The sequence below is a fragment of the Gossypium arboreum genome, chromosome 3 (genome assembly GCF_025698485.1).
Source record: "Gossypium arboreum isolate Shixiya-1 chromosome 3, ASM2569848v2, whole genome shotgun sequence".
In the NCBI taxonomy this organism is placed as follows: domain Eukaryota; kingdom Viridiplantae; phylum Streptophyta; class Magnoliopsida; order Malvales; family Malvaceae; genus Gossypium; species Gossypium arboreum.
Genome location: NC_069072.1, coordinates 111,911,143 through 111,919,472, shown reverse-complemented (window position 1 = coordinate 111,919,472; position 8,330 = coordinate 111,911,143). Strand labels below are relative to the sequence as shown.

Sequence of the window (8,330 nt, the reverse complement as noted above, 5' to 3'; positions counted from 1 at the left end):
GGTACGTTTCGTATACGCATTGGAGTAGTGATTTCGTTTAAATATTATTCGCTCAGTCGATTAGTGAGCTTTCGGCCTTTGGCTAAGTTGATCTTTTGTGTATGAATATAAGGGTTGGTAATGTGAAGTAAGTGATATTGAGAATTTGTGCATATGAAATTATCCGTTTAGCCATATGAATGCTACCCTTTAGTTGTGTCAAATTTTATGGCTCAAAACTTACAAAGCATTAAATGCTTACTCCGTTTCTTTGAATCTCTGTTTTATAGATTTTGGTTCATCAGCTATCGGACTCGGGATTATTGAAGTCGAAGTCTCCCACACTATCAAAGCCCCTTTTGGTACACTTTTGGTTGAACTTTGAAATGGCATGTATAGGACTACCCTTTTTGTTGTGGGTCATGTACCCTTTGGTTTTGTATAAATTTGGATGGCCATGCGAAAATGGCTTATATACACTTTGAGCTTAATATTATAATCGTCTTGTATGATGTTCATTAAGAGGTATGGAAATGTTTGGGAATGATTAGCCATTGGAATGGTTAATCATGATCATATTTTGTGCTATATATGCTAAAGGGCTAGTTGAATCATGGAAACTATGTAATAGGTAAAGTTTACCCTAAAGGCTGATGCTGGCAGCAGCAGTGATGTGGATGTGAAAAATCACTAAAAATAGTAGGAATGGAATTAAATAGTGAATAAATTATGTAATCTAACCTTGATGAATCTATTTTCATAGGAAAGTAACAGAACGGTCATATGAACAGTACATTATGAGATGTTAAAGTTTTCGTGAAACAGGGCCAGAACGGTTTCTGGATTCCCTGTTCCGACTTTGGAAATTCATTATAAATTAACCAGAGATAATTAGAAGTCATACCTTATATGTATAGATTCCTTGTTCAGTCTAGTTTCATTTGAAACAAACGTTATCAGTATTGAAGCCCTGTACAGGGAGATATCCAAGTCGTAATGCACAAAGGTCAGTGTAGTCGAACCCTGAAACAGGGGGGAATTTAACTAATAAACGGTACTAATTGGCTCGACCAAAAATTCTAGAAAAAATATTTGTAGATGAAAATATGAGTCTAGTTTCAGGAAAAATTTACGAAACTGGTTTTCGAGTTTTGAAACTCAAGATATGATTTTTAAGGCGACAGTGACGCAGTAACCAGCTTGGCTGGAAAATTTTCAAATGGATTGTGAAAATAAATGTATTATGTCTGTTAGCACCTCGTGTTCGACTCCGACAACGGTCTCGGGTACGGGGTGTTACAACAAATCTGATGTTGAAATATTTATTTTATGATTATTATGAGGTCTAGAATATGAAAATATGAATGTGCTAAAGTTTCATGAAGAAATTCTATGAGCAAGGTGTCCAATTGGAAAATAAGGACCAAATTGAATAAAGTGAAAAACTTGGATTCTAGAAGCAATTTGTATGAAATTTCTTTAGATTATTAATTTAAAGTCCTTAAAGATAAATTTTCCCAATTTCTAAGTTTTTAGACAAAAATGGGCATGTATGGATAAAATTTGAAAGAAAGGGGTTAAGGGCATTTTGGTCATTTGGCTAATTAATGAAATAAAATGGGAAAATAAGCCAAAAATCAGCTCATCTTCTCCACCTTGCAGCTGAAATTTGAGAGCCACCATATCTAGGGTTTCTTCACTTTTCAAGCTCAATAGTAAGTGCTCCCAAGCCCCGTTTTTAATATTCTTTGTATTTTTAAAATCCCGATAACTTACTCTGTCCATTTTTACCCATATTTTGAGTTAGGGTTCAAGTATGTAAAGTGACCCATGTGTGGCATCTTTATTCTTTGATGATTTATTGAGAAATATTAAATTGGATGCGTGTTAAACATCTTTTTCTAGGTGATTTTCATGAAAAACCCCTAAAAGGACCTATTTGCAAAAGGTGTAAAATATGTGGTAGAAATGTGAAATAATGAAAAAATGTGGGCTGCCATAAGTGGAAAGAACATTTGGTTAGGCTTGGGTAATGTAGAAAATTCATGCATTTCATTATACGAGCCTAGGGACTAAATCGTAAATGATGTGAAAGGTTAGGGGCAAAACGATCATTTTGTCTGAGGGTGAAATTTAGAATCGAAAAGAATAATGTGAGGTATTAATGATTCATTTTTATTGTTATAAACCCCGAGGAACAAATTTTGGAGGTCGATTGAGGAAAACGAAAAGTTTCGGAATAACCAAGATGCAAAATCGAAACGGATACCAGTTAAGTTCGAATAACTTTAGGTAAACTATTAATATGCCTAATTATATGTGTTATGAATGTATGATAATTGGTTATAACGATGGCATGAAAATCCATGAAATGTGTTAATAATAATGAAATGATAATAAATGTCCCAGTTGAAGTCAAAAGGGAAATTCGATGGATAAACCATGGCTTACATGACTCGAAATCCTATATGTGTTGCAGAAAAGGATTTAGCCCGAACAAATAATCCATTGATCTCAAATATAGAAAGGATCTAGCTCAGACGGGGTGTTTCTAGAGTGATCAAGCCACCCGAAGAATATGTGTGCATTGTGGATTTAGCCCGGATGGGTATTTCGATTAGGGTCTGAATTTAGCCTAGACTGGTAATTCAGATCCGAGCTCATTACGAATGTTTGTCACTATAAGGGATTCAGCCTAGACTGGTAATCCTGACATCATCCTATGAGTCTATATTACGGGGGATTTAGCCTGGACTGGTAATCCCGTCGTAAGATGTAAGGTTCGCGGGAGTGCGTACTTGAGATGACCGCTCTTACAATTTGATGGTAAATGGATAATCCATCGATATTTTCATGAAACTCAACGGGATTAACATGAGATATAAAAATGAAAATATTGAATGGTGAGCTCATCTAAGACAAATTACATGGTGCATTGTTATAAGACTAACTTGTTGATTGAGTGTATATGATAGGGAAATCATCCCATGCTTGTTGCTTATATTGCCTAATATGGTTGTATGCTAATTAATCGGTAAGTTTACTTTCCAGTTATTCAGGCTTACTAAGCATGTAAATGCTTACCCCTCTCTTTTCCATGTCTTACAGAGGTCGTGGACTCGTGAAGATTGAGAGACGGTTGGAGAGCCAACACACTATCATCTTGTCTTGCTTTGGTATATAGATACTCTTATTTTGTTCAATGGCATGGATAGGGCTTTTGTTATTTTGTTATCTGTGTCATTTGATTAGCCAATATGAAGGCTTATAAAAGTATACATATTCACTTGTATATGGCCATGGGAATTGGTTCACTTTGGTGTAGGTTATGACCTACCAAATTGTGCATGTTATGTTCCAATGTTCTTGTAATGATTAAATATGGCGTGTTACAATTAGTCATATATAATATGACCAAATCACATGGGGTGGTTAAGCCACGATTTGGCAATGTGTTATGATAACGAGCCAAGCTCAATTGAGTTACAAGTCATAGAAATCCTTAATATAAAAGGGATAACTTAGCATATATAAAAACCATTGAGATGAGGTTTACATGCAATGAGGTATACTAGGGTCATTTAAGAGTATAATTAGATCATGTCAAGTGTTATTGGAAACTATAAGTGGATATGCATATTAGAGGGTGACCAAAGGCTTGGAAAATAGCCTAACAAGGTCCACACTGGTGGACACACGGGCGTGTGTCTAGGCCATGTGTGACACACAGACCACCCTATGGGCATGTGAAATGGTCGTGTGTCCCTAAATGCATGCTGACGTCATAAATAGAATGCTCGAGTTTTTGGACACAGGCAACCACACGAGCGTGTCTTGGCAGTGTGAAAGACACGGGCCAGGGATACGGGCGTGTGCTTGGCCGTGTGAAAGCCCTTGTAGGTTCGAAATAGAAAATAAACTAAATTAATTCCACACAGGTAGGGGACATGGGCGTGTCCCAAAGCACACAGGAGTGTGCATTGCCTCTACACGGGCGTGTGAGGCTTAACTTAGAAAATTTTTCAAGAACTTTCTCAGGTCCTCGGTTTAGTCCCGGACCTTTCTCAATGTATGTTTTGGGCCCTGTAGGTTATGGTACACTAAGATGTTGTTTGATTGGGTTCAAATTGGAAAGAAATTTTATAACCCGTAATTCCCAAAAATGTTCGAGTACATGTCTGGTAATGCCTCGTACTTGGTCCCAGTCTCGGGTACGGGTAAAAGGGGTGTTACAATATGCATAGATGATCATGCAATGTACATCCAAATCAACACATTTTCTTGTTTATTTGAGCATAAACCCATACAATCAAAATAACATGTCACCTTATTTCTATACAAACTTACTCATCTCATTTAAAATATCATATTCCATCCAATTTCCATTAACATCAAATTCAATACAATCATAGAAAGATATAATTCATGTATGATAATAATAACATGAATAATAGGCTTATTAAATCACGCGAACTTACCTCGAATACGAAAAAGGCAAAATTACGATTTTAATCCATCACCTTGTATTTTCCCATTTTAAGCCCGAATCTCGATTTCCTTGATCTATCATTTCAAATATAGCCTATTTAGGACTCACATTATTCAAATTGTCCCACAAATCATATTTTGGAAAATTTACAATTTTGCCCTTAAACTTTCACATATTTGCAATTTAGTCCCTAAGTTTTTAAAATGAAATGTGTTCAATTTCTTGATTATCCAAGCCTAGCCGAGCCATATTCAAGCTTATGGAAGTGCACATTTCTCATTAAAAAATATTTTTAGTTACCTATTTTACACCTTTTTCAATTTAGTCCTCTTTAGGCTTTTTCATGAAAAGTCACTTAGTAAAAGGTGTTAAATACACTCCAATCTTTCTACCATTAGAAATTAAAATACTAGCATGTCTTGCATGGGTAAATTTTTAAACATAAACCCTAGTTCAAAATAATGGTAGAAATGAGTAGAGCATGTTACTAGGATTTCAAAAATGCATAGAACGTTAAAAACGGGGCTCGAGATCACTTACTATTGAGCTTGAAAGCTTGGAAACCCTAGCCATGGCTCCCCTCTTGATACACACAACCATGGGAGAAAGATGGACACATTTGGCTTTTAATTTTTGTCTTTCAATTCATTTTACCCTTAAATGACCAAAATGCCCTTTTTACCATTCTTTCAAAATTTACCTTTCCAAGCCTCTTTTTGTCCAAATTTTTAAAACTTGGTCAAATTACTCTTTAAGGACCTCTAATTAATAGTCTAATTTAATTTCATGCAAATTGCTTCTAGAACACAAGTTTTACATATTATTCAATTTAGTCCTTAAAGACTAATTAAGCACTTTTCGCATAAAATTTCCTCATGAAATTTTCACACAAGCATAGGGACATTTCATAAACCTTATAATAATCATAAAATATTATTACCATCTCAAATTTTTGGTCTCGAAACCACTATTCTGACTAGGCCCTAATTCAAGATGTTACATTTCTCCCCCTTTTAAGGATTTTCGTCCCCGAAAATCTTACCAAGAAAGTGGTTTTGGGTTTTCACTTAGGTTCCTCAATCTCATAATCATCGTCAAAGACTTTTACTCAGGCTGATCTTTCAATACTTATCTCTTTATTTTCTCATACTCTAATCATGAGTGATTCATTATTATGTCACACATCTGTTGAATTTCAAATCTATTGAAGAGTTCATATAAATACAAAGGTTAGATCCATATCATCAAGTTACATATGCCAAAAATCTTTTAGAATCCAAATAGTGAACTAGCCAGTTTATCTTTAAATTCCAAAACTTCTTTTAGCTTTCTTAATATATCAAGACATAGAACCCGAATCTCAATCCAATTAGTGGAGAGTAGAATTCTAGGAAATCTAACAATCATAAAGACACGAATTTTCATAAATCTGATGAGCAAAAATTTGGGCATACCAGTATAATTTACAAATCTCATAACATTTAACAGCGCCCTACATATCACTTTCTTCTTTCAAGGACAAGAATAATCCAGACAAGAAAATCCATATTAACTTTCTCTATTTCCATTCTAATGCCCAAACGACAAAAATAATTCTGATGATGCTTGCTATACATCCTTAAACTTTCAAGATTTCAAGAATTTGTACTCAAAGATCAACAGTGATCGTTTCATCATCTTTAAATACCTAGATCATCTTCACTATATCAACCTCAGATCTTCCTATCGCATTCAAGTCTTTTAGGAAACATACACTTCTCATTCAGGTTATTCGTCTTTTTACCTGTGAAGAAATAAAGTCTTATTTTCAGGCATGAACATCTTATTAAATGTTTAAACATATAATCCTCACAAATTAAATAGTCAAGTCAACCTTATTCATCCGTTATTGGCATTTCAAGAAATCCTCTCTCCCAGTAAACAGAACGATTCAACATATATCATTCCAAATTCACTCATCATGCTAATCGATGACCATAAGAAATGTATTTGTGACATCCCAAAATTGACCCTAGTCGGAATGTGGTTTCGGTACCACAAAACCGAGGCATAAAAATAATTTAAAATTTATTTTGATGCCTATAATATGTGTGTGCTCATGTGTGAATTTTGAATTCTTTGATTTAGTTAATTTGATTGTGAATTGAAAGAAAAAGGACTCATGTGAAAGGATTTAAAAATATGTAGCTAATTTCAAGAGGTTAATAAAGGAATGAAGCAAAATAAATGGAGTTGCATGTCAAATACTCCATTTATTTTGAATGAGTGGCCGACCATGTCTAGATTATGGGCAAGGGACATGTTTCCAACATGTTTAGTTAGTGCATTATGTAGAAAGAATTAAGAAATGAAAAAAATGAGCATGGATGCCCCCCATGGTGCCGTAGCTAGAGAGAAAGAAAGAAAAAATAAGTTGTCATTCATCCTTTCTTTGAGCAAAGACTAAGAAAGAAAAAACAAAAAATTGTTCATCTTTTCCCCTCCTTCCTTTGGCCGAAATTCCTAAGAGGAAGAAGAGATTTTGCTTCATTTTCTTTGTTTAGAAGAGATCTAGAAGGAGATTTGGCTAAACTTGCATCAAGATTAAGCTCAAGAGCAAAAGGGAGCTAAATCCGATAAAGGGAAGGAAAAAGTAGTCGAATAGCCATCGGAATCGTTCGACAACATCCGAGGTAAGTTTTCGAGTATCGAAACTTAGATTTTGATTCGATTGAATGAAGTAATAAGCAATCGAAATTTCGCCTTTTATATGGCCATTGAGCGAAATGATATTTTTTTTAAGTGAATTGTGCATAAAAGTTTTGTTGTGAAAATGAAACAAAGATGTGTATGAATGTTCGAGTGATATCCAGGATAAGCCCGAAGGCAATTGTGCGAGCTATGATACCCGGGCTAAGCCCGAAGGCAATTGTGCGAGTTGTGATATCCGGGTTAAGTCCCGAAGGCATTTGTGTGGGTTACCATAACCGGGCTATGTCCCGAAGGTGTTTTGAACGAGTAGCTATATCCGGATAAACTCCGAAGGTATGTGATTTGAAATTTATAAGCTGCTGGAAAATTTTCAGTTATTGCATTTGTGAAATCCCCAACAAGGTATGTTTTGTGTGTGCTTTGCACACTATGAGTAAATGCGTACGAATATTCGCTCTAATGATAAATGAGCTATCGGCATTAACTAGGCCGTTATTTGTGTATGAATATAAGAGTTGGGATTGTGAAGTAAGCATGTCTTTGAGAAATTGTGCATATGAATTATTCTTTAGCTACTTGAATGCTATGCTTTGGTTGTGTGTATATTATGGCTCGAAACTTACTAAGCATAAATTGCTTACTCCGTTTCTTTGTTTCTCTGATTATAGATTTTGCTCGTTAGCGATCGGATTCGGGATCATAGAAGTTGAAGTCAACCACACTATCAAAGCCCTTTTTGGTACTCCTTTAGTTGAGTTCGGATATGGCATGTATAGGACTACCCTCGGTTATTTTTAAGTACTTGTGATGTATATGTACGGCCATGCGAAAATGGTTCGTAATAGTGGAGTATGGAATTAGACCATTTGTGGTTTGTAATTATATATGGTTTCATGATGTGATTATGGATTGGAATGGGAGTGTTGGTCACATGATCAGCCATTGGAATGGCTAAATATGATCATATGTGGACCCATGTATGGCAAGACCATAGTTGGCCCATGGAGACTACAAATTAGGTAAAGCCTACCTTAAAAACAGATGCTTGCCAGCTGCAGTGATGTGGATGGGAAAAATCACGAAAATTTGTAGGAATGGTGTTAAATAGTTAATAAATTATGTGATCGAACCTTGATGAGTCTATTTTCATATGAAAGTAACGAAACGATCA

General features: G+C 35.2%; 1 long non-coding RNA gene across 1 annotated transcript; it reads left to right on the top strand.

Moving 5' to 3' along the window:
- Nucleotides 1-7,048: 7,048 nt before the first annotated feature.
- LOC128290164 (uncharacterized) lies at nt 7,049-8,115 on the top strand. The gene is made up of 2 exons (XR_008279805.1): nt 7,049-7,140; nt 7,828-8,115. It is a non-coding gene; the product is annotated as an uncharacterized LOC128290164 (long non-coding RNA).
- Nucleotides 8,116-8,330: the final 215 nt, after the last annotated feature.